The sequence below is a fragment of the Chiloscyllium punctatum genome, chromosome 3 (genome assembly GCF_047496795.1).
Source record: "Chiloscyllium punctatum isolate Juve2018m chromosome 3, sChiPun1.3, whole genome shotgun sequence".
Lineage (NCBI taxonomy): Eukaryota > Metazoa > Chordata > Chondrichthyes > Orectolobiformes > Hemiscylliidae > Chiloscyllium > Chiloscyllium punctatum.
Window position 1 is genome coordinate 102559033 of NC_092741.1, and position 16857 is coordinate 102575889.

Genomic DNA, 16857 nt, shown 5'->3' on the forward strand with positions numbered 1-16857 from the left:
TGGACTTATCAGTGATAGGCAGCATGGTTTTGTGCAGGGAAGGTCATGTCTTACCAACTTAATAGAATTCGTTGAGGAAGTGACAAAGTTGATTGATGAGGGAAGGGCTGTGGATGTCATATACGGAACAACCTCAATTATCCAAACGTCAATTATCCGAATTTCTGATTATTCGAACAAGATCTCAAGCTGCCGTAAAAACTGCATTAGGCAACTCAGCATTCAGCTAAATGGCATTATGGCATGCATTGCCAGATAATGGAGGCATGTTCGATAACCTCCACTCAAATTACTGCTTGTTTACGATCAGATCAATTTTCAGTTAAATGACATTGTGGCGTGCCTTGCCGGATAACCGAGGCATGTTTGGATAATTGGCACTCATAAGTTACTGCTTGTTTATGATCAGATCAATTATCCAAATGATCAGTTATCTGATCAAAATACCCCCTGCCCGTCTTGTTCGAGGTTCTTCTGTACATAGACTTCAGTAAGGCGTTTGATAAGGTTCCCCATGATAGGCTGATGAAGAAAGTGAAGTTGCATGGGGTCCAGGGTGCACTAGCTAGATGGATAGAAAACTAGCTGGGCAACAGGAAACAGAGTAGTAGTGGAAGTTTCTCAAAATGGGGAACTGTGACCAGTGGTATTCCAGTGCTGGGACTACTGCTCTTTATGATAAATGTAAATGATCTGGAGGAAGGTATAGGTGGTCTGATTAGTAGGTTTGCTGATGACACTAAGATTGGTGAAGGGGACGGTCAGAGAATACAGCAGAATATAGATTGGAGAGTTGGGCAGAGAAATGACAGATGGAGTTCAATGTAGGCAAATACAAGGTGATGAAGTTTGGAAGATCCAATTCAAAAGTGAACTAAACAGTAAATGGAAACATCCTGGGGAAAGTTGATATGCAGAAAGATCAGGTTGTTCAGGTCAGTTGTACTCTGAAGGTGGCAACACAGGTCAATAAAGTGGTTGAGAAGGCATACGGCATGCTTTCCTTCATCAGATGGGGTGTTGAGTCCAACAGTTGGTAGGTCATGTTACAGTTGTATAGGACTTTGGTTTGGTCACATTTGGAATACTGCATACAGTTCTCGTCGCCACATGACCAAAAGAATGTGGATATTTTGGAGATGGTGCAGAGGAGGTTCACCAGGACGTTGCTTGGTATGGAAGGTGCTAGCTATGAAGAGAGGTTGAGTAGATTAAGATTGTTTCCATTGAAAAGACTGAGGTTGAGGGGGGACATGATTAAGGTCTGCAAAATTGTGAGAGGTATAGACATGGTGGATGGCAAGAAGTTTTTTCCCAGAGTGGGATTCAATTACTCGGGGTCACAAGTTCAAAGTGAGAGGGGAAAAATTTAGGGGAGATATGCATGGAAAGTTCTTTATGCAGAGGGTGGTGGGTGCCTGGAACGCGTTGCCAGTGAAGGTGGTTGAGGCAGGCATAATAGCATCATTTAAGATGTATCTAGACAGATACATGAATGGGTAGGGAGCAGAGGGATACAGATCCTTAGAAAATAGGCGCCAGGTTCAGATAGAGATCTGGATCGGTGCAGGCTTGGAAGGCCGAAGGGCCTGTTCCTGTGCTGTAACTTTCTTTGTTCTTTGTATTAATAGAGTATGAAAATAAGGCCTTGTTAAAACTATACAAGGCACTGGTCAGACCACAGCTGGAATACTGGATAGAGTCACTAGGTTAACTTGATTATAAAGTGATTTCCGTTTGGAGCAGAGTAGGTTGCATGTATACTCATTGGAGCTTAAAAGCATGAGAAGAGACACTATTGAAACATACAAAATTCTTAGTGGCATGTTAGGTGTGGAGTGGTTACTTCTCTTTCTGGGGGAGTCTAGCATTAAAAGACAAAATTTCTGAATAACAGATTGCCCATCTAAGATAGAAGTGAGGATATGTTTTCTCTCTTGAGGGTAGTATATCTGCGGGATTGTTTATCTTGGAGAGCTTAGAATCTGGGTCATTAAATATATTTAAGGTTGAGACATGATTTCTAATCAGTAAGGGAATCAAGGATTTTAGAAAATAGGCCGGAAAGTGGAGTTGACTACTATCAAACCAGCCATGATCTCATTGAACAGCAGAGTAGACTCGATGGCCTGAATGGCAAACTTTTGCTCCCATGTCTTGTGGACATATGAATTTACCTATTGGAAGGTGGGAGATTTTGTGTAAGCAGTTGATACCTAAATAGGTTAAGTGATATCACAGGATAAACTCTTCCTGTCATGTTTGAGAACATTTTAGTTGTAGCAGTCTGAAGTTACTCTTAAGTAAAGTGCTATCTTGATTTTCAGGGCATCACGGTGGCTCATTGGTTAGCACTGCTGCCTCACAGCAGCAGGGTATGATTCCAGCCTCAGGCAACTGTGTGGAGTTTGCACATTTTTCCCATGTGTGCATGGGTTTCCTCCGGGTGCTCCGGTTTCCTCCCACAATCCAAAGATGTGCAGTTAGATGAATTGCCCATCATGTTCAGGGATGTGTTAGGTGCATTAGTTAAAGGTACATGTAGTATAATAGGGTAGGGGAATGAGTCTGGGTGGGTTACTCTTCGGAGGGTCAGTATGGACTTGTTTGGCCAAATGGTAAAAACAATGACTGCAGATGCTGAAAACCAAATACTGGATTAGTGGGGCTGGAAGAGCACAGCAGTTCAGGCAGCATCCAACGAGCAGCGAAATCACGTTGGATGCTGCCTGAACTGCTGTGCTCTTCCAGCACCACTAATCCAGTAGTTGTTTGGCCAAATGGCCTGTTTCGACACTGTAGGGATTCTATAATTTTTATGATAATTTAACTTGTCATTAACTAATATGTATAAACTTACATTGTTTATCCAGACCGAGTCTGCCTTCTGCAGAAGATATCATATGACAGCCTTCCTCAAAGGTATCAGTAACTTAGATTAATACAAACAGGAGGAATTAGTTGCTGTGAAACTGCCAAAGGCTCCAAGATGATGTAGGTAGATGATGCCACAGCATTATTAGATTCTAGCTACACTGGGATTCAGTGTTATAAAAGTGTTGACGGTGAGAGATTCAGTGATTGTAATGCCGTTGAAAGTACAGAGGAAATGGTTAGATTCTTGTTTTGGGGATGGTCACTGCCTGATACTTATGTGGCATATATATTACAGCCACTTATCAGCTGAAGACTGAATATTGTCTATGTTTTGCTACTTATGGACGCAGACCACTTAAGTATCTGACGAGTTGTGAATGGTACTGAGTGCTGTGCAATCATCAGCAAATTTCCCCACTTCTGCCTTATGCTGCATGAAAGATGATGAAGCAGTTGAAGTAGATTCGATGGAGAACAATTTGAATTTCAGCATCATGTAATCAAATGTTATTTGAGTAGATCTCCAGAAATGCATCAATCCAAAATGACAACCATACTCTAACCTACTTTTCACAATCATATTGACAATTCTTTTCCCTTCATGCATTGATACAGATCATAAAGACCAACAGCAACAAAAAGGGTATGCTTGTCACCGAAAGCAGTGAATATTTTATTAGGGTAACAATGACAAAGAAAGCAAGCTGGACCTACTCTTTTGTTCATTCTTCCCCTTTCCTAGTCTCTGTAGTTCCTTAAAAGATGGTCCAATCTGTAAATGTTCCAGTCTTGGTGATAGTTAATTTAGCTGAAACATTACATTTTTTTTTCTTTTCCACAGATGCTGCCTAATGTGCTGAATATTTCCACCATTTTCTCTTCTAGTTCAAATTTGCAGTATTTTGCTTTTTAGTTACTAAAATTTACTCAGAGCAGTAAAAAGAATTCAAACCTATGGCATTTGTTTTTGCACAAACACAGCAGTCTTTGATTGTGGATTCCCAACCAATTGGATACAATAAACACTGCAAAATTGCATCGATGTGGAAATTTCTGGTGTCTGATAGCCAATCTCCGGTGAGGGAAGAGGTTGAGAAGGAGAGTGCTTCATGGTAACTTCAGCTGGTGATGGGAATTGAATCCATCACACTGCCATGCGAACCAACTTTCCAGCTGACAGAACTAAACTGATCCCTGGTCTGGCAACATCCAGTATCCTCTGCCCCTTATACACAGAGAGTGACTAGACAGAGATCTGAGGAATGTTAAAATGGTCTGTATTATTCAGCTATAGCAAGGGAGGATCTAAAAATGATATGTTAGAGATCCAGAACAAAGGATTAGAGAAGCTGTTATACTCTTGGATTTGGTCATAAGTATTTGCTGTTGTCTGGTTCCATGGCTGGAATGGCTTTTTTTCTGATGGGATGGCTCCAGCAGACGTCAGTGGTGGGCAAATTGTTGGAGGGAATCCTGAGGGACAGGGTGTACATTTACTTGGCAAGGCAAGGGCTGATTAGGGATAGTCAACATGGCTTTGTGCTTGGGAAATCATGTCTCACAAACTTGATTGAGTTTTTTGAACAAGTAACAAAGAGGGTTGATGAGGGCAGAACGGTGGACGTGATCGACATGGACTTCAGTAAGGCATTCAACAAGGTCCCCCATGAGAGACTGGTTAGCAAGATTAGATCTCATGGAATACAGGGAGAACTATCCATTTGCATACAGAACTGGCTCAAAGGTAGAAGACAGAGGTACGTGATGGAGGGTTGTTTTTCAGACTGGAGGCCTGTGACCAGTGGAGTGCCACAAGGATCGGTGCTGGGTCCTCTACTTTTCATCATTTCCATAAACGATTTGGATGTGAGCATAAGAAGTATAGTTAGTAAGTTTGCTGATGACACCAAAATTGGAGGTGTAGTGGACAGCGAAGAAGGTTACCTCAGATTACAACAGGGATTTTGATGAGATTGGCCAATGGGCTGAGAAGTGGCAGATGGAGTATAATTTAGATAAATGTGAGGTGCTGCATTTTGGGAAAGCAAATCTTAGCAGGACTTCTACACTTAATGGTAAGGTCCTCTGGAGTGTTGCTGAACAAAGAGACCTTGGAGTGCAGGTTCATAGCTCCTTGAAAGTGGAGTCGCTGGTAGACAGGATAGTGAAGAAGGCGTTTGGTATGCTTTCTTTTTATTGGTCAGAGTATTGAGTAAAGGAGTTGGGAGGTCATGCTGTGGCTGGACAGGACATTGGTTAGGCCACTGTTGGAATATTGCATGTGATTCTGGTCTCCTTCCTATCAGAAAGATGTTGTGAAACTTGAAAGGGTTCAGAAAAGATTTACAAGCATGTTGCTAGGTTTGGAGGATTTGAGCTATAGGGGGAAGGTGAATAGGCTAGGTCTGTTTTCCCTGGAGCGTCGGAGGCTGAGGGGTGACCTTACAGAGGTTTGCAAAATCATGAAGGTCATGGATAGGATAAATAGACAAAGTCTTTTCCTTGGGGTGGCACAGTCCGAACTAGAGGGCATAGGTTTAGGGTGAGAGGGGAAAGATATAAAAGAGACCTAAGGGGCAACTTTGCACATAGAGGATGTTATGTGTATGAAAGCGGCTGCCAGAGGAAGCGGTGGAGGCTGATACAATTGCAACATTTAAAAGGCATTTGGATGGGTATATGAATAGGAAGGGTTTGGAGGGATATGGGCCAGGTGCTGGCTGGTGGAACTAGATTGGATTGGGATATCTGGTCAGTATGGACGAGTTGGACCGAAGGGTCTGTTTCCGTGCTATACATCTCTATGACTCTGGGTGTAGAGTTCTTTAAATGAAATCATTATTATTGAGTTGGCTTATATCATGCATAAATATGAATATAAATATACAATCACTGCATTGGTATGCCTATCTAAATGTAATACTGTACACTTAGTGTGAAGATATGTACATTTTTCAGGACTAAGTGCACTATAGGCCACAATTTGTCATTGCATAATGGTTCATGTCTGACTTTCCTTATCCGATGCCACTGATATTTTCGTGGCTTCTTTCAAAGTTCTGAGGTTCAATGAATAAACAACTCTTTTTTAACTGTGAGCATTATTTTATTATTCTTTTACAATTTGCAAAATTTTCAGCTCTGAGAAAAAATGGTCCCATGTATTGTTTTACTAACAGTTTTATGTCTTTGTGAGTTATTCAGCTAAAAGTTTGCAACTGTGTGTTATTAAATATTACTCACCAAGTTATTTTATTCAATTCTTATTTTTTAAACTCTTTCAATGCTTTAATGATTTTACTTTCTCTTCATTTTAATACATGTATGGAGCTTCCAAAACTTTTATCTTTACTGTTTGTCCTAGGCTGGACAGTTGAAGTTGTTACGACATGGGGTAAACCCTCTTGCTTAATTTAAAACCAGCAACACAGAAAAGATTTATCCTGTGCAGCAATCTATAAAAAGTCAAGTAGCCAAGAACTATTTAAAGTAAAAATTAACAACTTTATTTCTTACAGTATAACAGAATAATTAACTAACAACTATTTACAATTCCTTCCTGTAACCTATATTTTACTTTCCCTTCTACAATACCAGTCCAATAAAACTCCCAATTAAGTTTTACAGAAAAATTGAAAAATCAGCCAGCGATCAAATCTTCTCTTTATCTTTGCTGGTAGATTGGCTCTCCCAGGTCAGTTTTTCTCTGTTCAAACTCCTTCTGGAGACAAGTACCTCTCAGGGTTGTAACTAGCAGTCTACGCTGTTTGGTGTGGTGGCAGTTCTCCTCTCAACTGTTCAATGTTGCCCGGTCTTATACTCCAATGCATCGGAACGTGTCATTGGCTTTTAAGAGTATCAATGTACTCAATTCAAACTTGATTGGAATTTGGTACTTCTCAGGGTGTAATTTAAACTGATTGGCCTAATTTGAATCTGTTTTGTTGTTTCTAGGCAACCAGCTACCCCAGTAGTTGGAGCACGTGTTATATTGTGCCTTCTTGAGAATGCTTGGTGCTGTCACTGCTATATTTTGCTCTCTTAAAGGTATAGTACACCCACATCTTCATAACAAAGTTGAAATCTCATCTTGTTTACATATCAATAGTTCTCATTTCTAGAGCATAACATTGACTAACATAGTTTTCTCTGGATGGTAGCTTGACTTGCATCCTATTAAATAGTAATAAAGTTATTATAATTCTCCGTTTTAACATATCACAAACAATAATCTAAAGTATTCAATAATGCCACCACGGTGACCAAAACAATTAAATGCATGTAAGGAAATAAATAAGAGTTATGGGCCTTATATGAAACCTCTCATATTCTAAAGCTCACAGAATGAAGAGCAAAAATAAACAAATAGAAGTTTGATTTAATGAACAAAAGGTTAATTTTGCTTAATAAGTGATCAATAATCAGGATCACCAGATTCAGAATCAAGACTTTATTCAGGAAATAAGCCCTTAGAAAGTTCTGGGGCAAATAACTGGCAATTCCAGAATAAACAAAGATGTGGAAATGGTTCAAAATATTTAAATGTGTGCACAATATGAATAATGCTTGCAAGAAGAATACTTCAGAAGTCATTAATAATGTGCACTATTGCCAACATTCAGAAAGTATCAACTGCATTTTTTGTCCATTATTTGATATGATAATTGTTATGACACGGATAAACCCCTCTGTTAATTTAAACCAGCAACTCAAAAGATTCACCCTGTGCTGTAATCTGTGAAAACTCGAGAGGCCAAGAACTATTTAAAGTAAAAATTAACAACTTTATTTCTTAAAGTATAACAACTATTTCCAACTCCTTCCTCTACCTTCCCCTCTATAATACTAAACAGATAAAACCTCCAATTAAGATTTACTGAAAAGTACAAATTTCAAAACCAGCCAGCTGTCGAATCTTCTCTTTGTATCTTCCTCTAATAGATGTTCTCTCAGGTTGGTGTCGATGTTTTTTCTCTGTGCAAACTCCTTCTCTAGACAGATATTTCTCAGAGTGTTCTGACAGCGGCCTTTTGGCAGTTCTCCTCTAACTGTTCAATTTGTTTTGGTTTTATACCTCAAAACATTTAATTAGTGTTAATAATTCGAAAAGGCTAAATTCAAACTTGATTGGGGTTTGGTATTTCGGGGCATAATTTAAACTGATTGGCCAAATGAGATTGTGTTTTTGTCTCATAGCAACCCAAGTATTCTAGCTGCTTGATCAGATGTTACATTGTAAATTCTCCAGCACTCTGTGTGCTTGCTAAGTCCTTCAACTTTGTAAAGGTACAGTACCCCTTACAGCTTCATAATATAATATCCTGCCAATAAACATAAGATGTGTTCGCTGTGCATATGGTTATAATGAAGTGTGATATAAGCCTAATTTAATACTTTCCCACCTGTGAACCTGAACCATCTGGAGTTCACACACCACACAACTCACTTGCACAATGTCTAACCAAAACTATTGCAAACAACAGAACAGAAATTGTGGTATCTGTGTAAGCTTTTTATCCTTTATTGGCACAACTTAAGTGCAACATTGGCATCGAGGGAACAGTGGAGAAATGTAAACTTTTGGTTGGAGATAATGCAGATGGATACAGAAATAAACTGGCACATTTTCAAGGTAACATCAATGATGCACACAATTCTCTTGATCACATTCAGACTCCTGAATCAACGGGTAACAGTCAACATGCTTAATTTTCAGTGAAATTTAAGAAGTGAGGGCAAGAACTATTTTTCATGAACCATTTTTCTAGGTAATGTTCACATCCTAATCATTATTCAGTCACTAAAGATGAAAATGCACAATTTTGAACATCAAGAGACTCAACATTTTTACAATTGCTGTCACAGTAGCAGTTCCTATCTTGTCTTACAAGATTGAGAAATGTTGTAAAGAACACCGACATCGACAGGGTTAATACTACTAATACTACAAGACTTTCAAACTCAATTTTATAAAATGATTCTTGCATGCAATTGGTGATTGTGTCCTAATTATTCCTTTGATCTCTTAATATTGCCTAGCTTATTAGGACACAACACCAATTAATGTGAAATTGTTTTTAACAAAACTAATCATCTAACAATTGCAACTGAAGACATTTACATTGGGAAGTAAGTGTAAGTGCACGCCTACCATCAACACATAATGAAAGATTTATACTTAATGCAGGTGAAGTTTCCTACTGTCTGTGTATACTCAGAAAATTATCCCCTATAATAAATAAATTGATGTCAGCTTGCCTAAGTCATTGGTGATATCATAATCCAAATGCTCAACTGCAATTTTCTGCTTTCGTATTCCTGAAATGTGATAACTGGAAGCTCCATTTTCCTTGTCATTAAAAGTAATGGACAAAAAGGCTTTTGTTTTCCCAAAATGTGCTTTGAGCATGCACCAGGAGCACGAATATTAATTATATCCTGCTTATCATTATGTATTCACTGGAAAGATTTCACAGATAGTGGAAAGAATGCTTCTGGCAATAAGACTCCAACTCATGCAATGAATGACTCACAGAACAAAAGTTGTTTTCATTTGAGAAAAGCAGTCAAGAGGTGATGTTATCTGGTGACTTGAAATGTTTGTGGAAAAGAAAGTATGTTACTACAATTGGACTAGTGTGACATAAAGATAAAAATAACTAGCTTCAAGCCAAACCTAAGATTAGATGTAAGCTTTTTTTTTGCCCCAGTCAGTAATATGCAACACAAACCCGAAGTAAAACAGTTAATATCATGTAATTAAAGGATTTTTAAGAAAATGAACTGGAGAACACTTCATTAGGAATAGGATTGAAGGTTATATGTAGGATAAAATGGTTAAATCATGTTTAGACTATGCACGTTCTTGAACTGTCCTGGCAATGGAAATGAAAAAGGCCAAATTGTGTTCAATTAGTTTTCCAAATTTTGCTTTGAAGTAATAGAGGGAATTGATGAGGATAATGTGGTTTATGTGATATACATAGATTTCCAAAATGGCGTTTGACAAAGTGTCACACAACAGACTGATGAGCAAACGGAATATGAAATCGGTTGTGTGAGCAAACAGAAAGTGGTGAGTAATTGTTTCTCATACTGCAGCAAGATTTATAATGGAGTTCCACAAGGGTTGATGTTAGGACACTTGCTCTTCCTAATTTATCTTAATAAACCAGACTTTGGCATATGGAGCAGAATTTCTACCTTTGTGGACAATATCAAACTTGGAAATATTGTAAACCCTGAGGAAAATCCAAGGATTTTTAAATCTCCCTAACGTTGGGAAGCATGGACTGGGAGCAATTGTTCCATGGAAAGGGCACTATAGACATGTGGAGACTGTTTAAGGAACAGTTGTTGCAAGTGATGCATAAATGTGTTCCTCTGAGACAGGCAAGAAGGGGTAAGATAAAGGAACCTTGGATGATGAGAGCAGAGGAGCTTCTCGTCAAAAGAAAGAAGGCAGCTTACGTAAGGTAGAGGAAGCAAGGGTCTTGCTCATCTCTAGAGGCAGGTGAGGAAGGAGCTCAAAAATGGTCTGAGTAGAGCCAGGAGGGTGCACGAAAAAGGCTTGGCAGGAAGGATTAGGGAGAATCCAAAGGCATTTTACACGTATATGAGGAATAAGAGAATAATCAAAGAAAGAGTAGGGTCGATCAGGCATAGCATAGGGAACTTGTATATAGAGTCTGAGGAGGCAGGAGAAGCGCTAAATGGGTTTGTTGCTTCTGTCTCTACTAAAGAAATGGACCTTGTAGTGAATGAAACCATTGAGGAGCAGGTAAACATGCTAGAACAGATAGAGATTGAGGAAGCTGATGTGCTGAAAATTTTGACAAACATTAAGATTGACAAGTTGCCAGGGCCAGACCAGATTTGTCCTCGGCTGCTTTGGGAAGCAAGAAATGACATTGCTTTGTCACTTGCGAAGATCTTTGCATCCTCGCTCTTCACCGGAGTCGTCCCTGACGACTGAAGGGAGGCAAATGTAATTCCTCTCTTCAAGAAAGGAAATAGAGAAATCTCTGGCAATTACAGACCAGTCAGTCTCATGTCTGTCGTCTGCAAGGTCTTAGAAAGGATTCTGAGGGATAAGATTTATGACCATCTGGAAGAGCATGGCTTGATTAAATGCAGTCAGCACAGCTTTGTGAGAGGCAGGTCATGACTCACAAATCTTATTGAGTTCTTTGATGAGGGTCGAGCGGTGGATGTGGTGTATATGGACTTCAGCAAGGCATTTGATAAGGTTCCCCATGGTAGGCTCATTCAGAAGGTCAGGAAGAATGGGATACAGGGAAATTTAGCTGTCTGGATACAGAATTGGCTGGTCGACAGAAGACAGCGAGTGGTAGTGGAAGGAAAGTAATCTGCCTGGAAGTCAGTGTTGAGTGGTGTTCCACAGGGCTCTATTCTTGGGGCTATACTCTTTGTAATTTTTATTAATGACTTGGACGAGGAGATTGAAGGATAGGTTAGCAAGTTTGCAGACGACACAAAGGTTGGAGGTGTCATTGACAGTATAGAGGACTGTTGTAGGCTGCACTGTGACATTGACAGGATGCAGAGATGGGCTGAGAGGTGGCAGATGGAGTTCAACCTGGATAAATGCGAAGTGATGCATTTTGGAAGATCGAACTTGAAAGTTGAGTACAGGATTAAGGACAGGATTCTTGGCAGTGTGGAGGAACAGCGGGACCTTGGTGTGCAGGTACATAGATCCCTTAAAATTGCCACCCAAGTAGACAGGGTTGTTAAGAAAGCATATGGTGTTTTGGCTTTCATTAACAGGGGGATTGAGTTTAAGAGCCGTGAGATCTTGTTGCAGCTCTATAAAGCTTTGGTTAGACCGCACTTGGAATACTGCGTCCAGTTCTGGTCGCCCTATTATAGGAAATGTGTGGATGCTTTGGAGAGGGTTCAGAGGAGGTTTACCAGGATGCTGCCTGGACTGGAGGGCTTATCTTACGAAGAGAGGTTGATTGAGCACAGACTTTTATCATTGGAAAAAAGAAGGAAGAGAGGGGACCTAATTGAGGTATACAAGATAATGAGAGACATAGATAGAGTTGATAGCCAGAGACTTTTTCCCAGGGCAGAAATTGTTAACACGAGGGGTCATAGTTTTAAGCTATTTGGCGGAAAGTATAGAGGGAATGTCAGAGGCGGGTTCTTTATGCAGAGAGTTGTGAGAGCATGGAATGCGTTGCCAGCAGCAGTTGTGGAAGCAAGGTCATTGGGGATATTTAAGAGACTGCTGGACATGCATATGGTCACAGAAATTTGAGGGTTCATACATTAGGTTTACCTTACATGAGGATCAATGGTCGGCACATCATCGTGGGCTAAAGGGCCTGTTCTGTGTTGTACTGTTCTATGTTCTATGTTCTAATTTGGCTGAGTTAACTATATTATCAGAGTAAAGAACCTGCCTCTGACAAGTGTCTGAAATCTATCACCCCTCAATTTGTAGCTATGCCTCCTCATACAAGCTGTTGTCATCATGCTAGGAAAAGTCTTTCACTGTCTACACTATCTAATCCTCTGATCATCTTGTATGTCTCTATCAAATCCCCTCTTAGCCTTTTTCTTTTCAATGAGCACAGACACAAGTCTCTCAGCCTTCCCTCCAGACCAGGCAACATCCTGGTAAATCTCCTCTGCATCTTTTCCAGTGTTTCCACATCCTTCCTGTAATGGGACGACCAGAACTGTATACAGTATTCCAAGTGCGCGCACATTAGCGTTTTGTATAGTTGCAGCATGACATTATGGCTTCAGAACTCAATCCCTTTACCAATAAAACCAAATTCACTGTATGTCTTCTTAACAGCACTATCAACCTGGATGGCAACTTTGTATATGAACTCCAAGATCCCTCTGCACATCCACACTACCAAGAATGTTTCCATTCTGCCTTCCTGTTATTCTTCCCAAAGTGAATCACCTCACATTTATTTGCATTGAACTCCATTTGCCACCTCTCAGCCCAATTCTGCAGTTTATCCAAGTCCCCCTGCAACCTGCAACATGCTTCTACACTGTCCACTACTCCACCGACTTTAGTGTCATCTGCAAACTTACTAACCCATCCACCTATGCCTGCGTCCAAGTCATTTATAAAAATGACGAACAGCAGTGGTCCCAAAGCAGATCCCTGTGGCACACCATTAGTAACCATATTCCAGCTGGAATATTTTCCATCAACCACCACTCGCTGACTTCTTACAGAAAGCCAGTTTCTAATCCAAGCTGCTAAATCTCCCTTAATCCCACACCTCTGCATTTTCTCCAACAGCCTACCATTGGAATCTTATCAAAGGCCTTACTGAAGTCCGTGTACAACATGTAAACTGCCCTACCCTCATCCACATACTTGGTCACCTTCTCAGAAAACTCAATGAGGTTTGAGAGACATGACCTTCCCTTAACGAAACTATGTTGACTAACTGTAATGAAACTGTTGCTTGCTAGATGATTATAACTCCTATCTCTCATAATCCTTTCCATACCCTTTCCTACAACAGATGTAAGGCTCACTGGTCGATAATTACCTGGGTCATCTCCACTGCTCTTCTTGAACAAGGGCACAACATTTGCAAACCTCCAGTACTCTGGTACTAAACCTGTAGACAATTATGACTCAAAGATCAAAGCCAAAGGCTCCAACACCTTCTCCCTAGCTTCCTAGAGAATCCTCGGATAAGTCTGGCACAGGGGACCTGTCTATTTTCACTCCTTCTAGAATTGATAACACCTCTTCCTTACTGACCTCGATCCTTTCTAGTCTAATATCTCGTATTTCATTCTTCTTCTCAGGAAAAGGCGAATATTGTAGAGAAAACCGATGAGAAATATTCATTTAGCACCTCTCCAATCTCCACAGGGTCCACACATGACTTCCCACTTCCCCATTCCTACCCTAGTCATCCTTTTATTCCTCACATACCTAAACAACGATTTAGGGTTCTCCTTTATTCTACCTGCTAAACACTGCTCATGTCCTCTCTTTCCTCTTATTAACTCTCTCTTTAAATCCTTCCTAGCTAATCTGTAACTCTCCATCGCCTCATCTGAACCATCTCGTCTCAATGTCACAGAAGCGTGCTTCTTCCACTTAACAAGAGATGCAATTTCTTTAGTAAACCATAGTTCCCTTACCTTATCACGTCTTCCCTGCCTGACAGGGACATACCTATCAAGGACATACAATATCTGTTCCTTAAACCAGCTCCACATTTTGATTGTCTGCATCCCCTGCATTTTGCTACCCCATTCTATGCATCTTAAGTCTTGCCTAATTGCATATAATTGCCCTTCCCCCATCTATAACTCTTCCCCTGTGGCATGTACCTATCCCTTTCCATCGCTAAACTAAATGTAACTGAATTGTGGTCACTCTGTCCAAAGTGCTCACCTATAACTAAATCAAACACCTGACTTGGTTCATTACTAAGCAAGGTAAAAACAATGACTGCAGATGCTGAAAACCAAATACTGGATTAGTGGTGCTGGAAGAGCACAGCAGTTCAGGCAGCATCCAATGAGCATTACTAAGTATCATATCCAGTGTGGCCTCCCCTCTTGTCAGCCCTTCAACATACTGTGTCAGGAAACCCTCCTGCACACATTGGACAAAAACTGGAGTTATAGCATTTCCAGTCAATATTGGGGAAGTTAAAGGCCCCCCTCATGACTACCCTGTTCCTTTCACTCCTACCCAGAATTGTGAAGAAGGGCTTTTTCATGCAGTGAGTGGTTAGGATATGGAATGCAGTGGATGAGTGAATGTAATGTGGAGGAGGTAGGATTATTTATCTGCAAAGGCAAATGAGCTGTGCAATGGAGAAAAAACTTGTTGATACAAGTTTAATTTGTTCTTTGGAGGGCTAGCACTGCTAGCCAGACTGAATAGGCCCCTTCTGTACTATACCTATTCTATGGTTCAGTCTCTTGTCAAAGAAGCTAGATTCTCTGTTGTATAATACACAATCTAGGATTAGATGAGTATTCTAGTGGGTTTGTTTTCTACAGCATTTCAACTATGGTTTGGTGGAAACATTTTTGCCCCTGAGCCATAAGGCTGGGGTTTCAAGTCTCACTCCAAAGACTTGAACACATTAAACTTGGCTAACAATTCAAGAAGATCCTAGCTCTGAGATTAAAGAGGACCAGACAGGCTTTATAAGGGGCTGTAGGTCCTTTAATAATATTAGAAGGTTGCTGAATATGGTCCAAGTTTGTCAGCAACGATCGATTCAGGGGTTGGTGATTTCCTTAGATGCAGAGAAAGCATTTGACCAGGTGAAATGGCCTTTTTTATGTCTTAGATAGGTGGTACAATGGCACAGTGGTTAGCACTGCTGCCTCACAGCGCCAGAGGCCCAGGTTCAATTCGCATCTCAGACAACTGTCTGTGTGGAGTTTGCACATTCTCCTTGTGTCTGTGTGGGTTTGCTCCGGTTTACTCCCACAGTTCAAAAATGTTCAGGTTAGGTGAATTGGCCATGCTAAATTGCCCGAAGTGGTAGATGTAGGGGGGTGGGTTGCTCTTCGGAGGGTCGGTGTGGACTTGTTGGGCCGAAGGGTGTTTCCACACTATAAGTAATCTAATCTTAAAAAAAAGTCTGGGTTGGGTGGAGTCTTTGCTAGGTGGGTGGAGATTTTATATCACCATCCTCTGGCCGTGGTCATCACCAACGGGGTGAAGTCTGGGAATTTTAGGATTGGTAGGGGTAGTCAGCAAGGCTGCCCCCTCTCACCGTTGTTGTTTATGTTAGTGATAGGGCCGCTGGCAGAGGCCATTCGTCAGAACGTCCACATAACTGCTCCAGAAGTGGGATCGAGGGCACACAAGATTACACTGTATGCACAAGATGTCCTTCTGTTTTTATCGAACCCGATCACCTCTGTACCCCATTTGATACAATGTATCAATTCGTTTGGAGCTCTTTCAGAATATAAGATTAACTTTGCAAAATCAGAGGCTATGCCTTTGGGAAATCTTAAGGATGTGCCAGAAGTTGAAGGCTCCCTTTTAAGTGGTCACAGGCAGGGTTCAAATACCGAAGCATTTTTATTACCCCCAAGTTTGATCTGTTATTTCGGACTAACTATGCTCACTTGCTCAACCATATTAGGTGAGATCTCCAGAGATGAGAGGCTCTTCCAATTTCATGGCTGGGCCGAATATCTCTCATTAAGATGAATGTTCTTCCTCGTTTGCTTTATCCCATGCGTATGCTCCCTATAATGTTTCCCAGGTCAACACTGCGGAAGCTTATGGGGTGGTTTGGTTCCTTTGGTTCCATCGTGGGCAGCCTCTCGTCAAACTTACTAAATTACAGGAGGGGGACGAGTTGATTTCCCAGACATCAGAAGGTATCAATTGAATTCCCTGCTGTCATTTGTCTGCTATTGGGTAGATAACGATCCAAACTCAATATGGAGGGATATTGAGGCCTCCCAAGCAAAGTGCCCTCTTGTTAACCTGTTGTTCATGGATAAGATGAGGACAGTTATGGACCACTGCCAGAACCCATTGTCATTAGTACAGTCAAGGCATGGAGGGTGATGTGTCAGAGTGAGGGTTGTTTATCCAAGACTTCACCACTTACACCTATAGTTGGCATGCCAGGGTTCCAACCAGGGATGATGGACTCAGGGTTCAAACTATGGGCAGCGAGAGGAGTTTCTAGTTTGGGAGACTTGTTTGAGGGGGAGTTTATGATGTCTTTTGAGCAACTGAGCCGCAAATACGGGTTACCCAGCAGAGTTTTTTTCCGTTTTCTTCAGGTTAGGGATTTCATCCAGAAGAAGACTACGCTTCTCACTAAGCCCTATAAGCCTGATACAGAGAGGTTGTTGCCATGTTCCACAAGCACCCTTTCAGTTAGTGTCCTCTATCGCCTGCTGGGTGGCAGGGCCTGGCAGGATATGTGAGGCCTGAGAGCAAGAGCTAGGAGTGGAGATCTCTTCTGG